Source organism: Echinops telfairi, unplaced genomic scaffold (genome assembly GCF_000313985.2).
Source record: "Echinops telfairi isolate 266 unplaced genomic scaffold, ASM31398v2 ScPeMD7_1;HRSCAF=3_0, whole genome shotgun sequence".
Taxonomy (NCBI): Eukaryota; Metazoa; Chordata; class Mammalia; order Afrosoricida; family Tenrecidae; genus Echinops; species Echinops telfairi.
In genome coordinates, this window is record NW_022103896.1 from 43015287 (window position 1) to 43016645 (window position 1359).

Genomic DNA, 1359 nt, shown 5'->3' on the forward strand with positions numbered 1-1359 from the left:
CCACTGCTTTGAATGCCTCCTCCTCTCGGGCATCCCCTTGTCCCCTCCCTCTTATTTTTCCTTCAGAACACTGCTTTCCAGGGATGCCTCGGCCATGCCCTCAAATTCAGCTGAATTAGGTCTTCCATGCTTTCTCAAGGTCTCTGTGTTTGCCCCAGAAGACTTTTAGGGTACATTGCAATCATGCTTCCTATTTTTCCGCCTTGTTAGATGTTGATCATATTCAAGGTATGGGCTATCACTGTATTTTTATGCCTAGTTTAGTATCTTGTGCAATGAACATACCACAATCACTGAAACTGATCTTAGAGCACTGAGAATAATGAGCAGAAAGTCTGCGGAAACTTGTCCAAGTGCATTTCTGAGCTTTTTCTTAGAAAGCTGTGGCAGAACTGATTTCTTCCTTTCTTTTTTCTTCTTAGTATGAGAAACAAGGCTATGGGCGTGGCAGAGGATGGGCAATAAAGCACATGCATTGGGACTCCCAAAGGCTCTGGATTCTGTTAAGGAGCACTGTATATGCCCTAGGGACTGAGGATGTAACACAGCCTGCTGTGGAGGGTGTGGAATGCACAGGGACTGACCTCCGCAGGGTTAACTCCTCAGGGCAGAGCACCACATTGTTCATCCAAGCAATGACGGAGGGGGCAATTCGAGATCTCAGTAGGAAAAGTTATCTAGGTTCATGTTATTTTAATTATTCTTCTCACTTCTCTGTTACCCTGTTACCATGCCCTCATCCAGCCCAGTTTTTAATTAAAGAAGAACAGGGTGGGACTCTTATCCCAACGAAGACCTTCCCACATCATCCAAGAAACTGTGAAAAACAAAGTGTTGGAGCAGCCTGGGGGTGATTCCAAAAAATTGCAAGGGAGTCAAAAGGGTACACGGGTGTCATTACTTACACAGAGAATGGGAGCCAGAAAGGCTGGAGACAGGGCCTCATTAAAGACACAGTACGAAAGAAAGAATCGAGACAAAATGCGGAGGGGTGGCAGGGGCAGGGCAATGAAAAATGACCTGGAGTCTACTCCCTGCCAGAAAGAAACCGCCTTTAAGAATTTGGTTAAGCTCTGTTAGCTTCTTTTTTTATTCGACGCATAGTGTTTCCCTCTGTCTTATTTATTTCTTTGTGAACATTTTATTGTGGTTTGGGTGAAAAGAGCCATTTAGGTTCCCGTTCCACAATTTCTATGCATTTTCCTTTGTGACATTGGCCGCAATTCCCACAACGTAAGGCACACTTCCCACTTCCTCCTTTGGTCTCCCATTTCTGTTTGTCCATTTTTTCCTGCCCCCTGACCTTTGTTTTTGGCAAATGCCTCTCCTCTTTGGTTGGAGCATGTGACTCTCAAGATG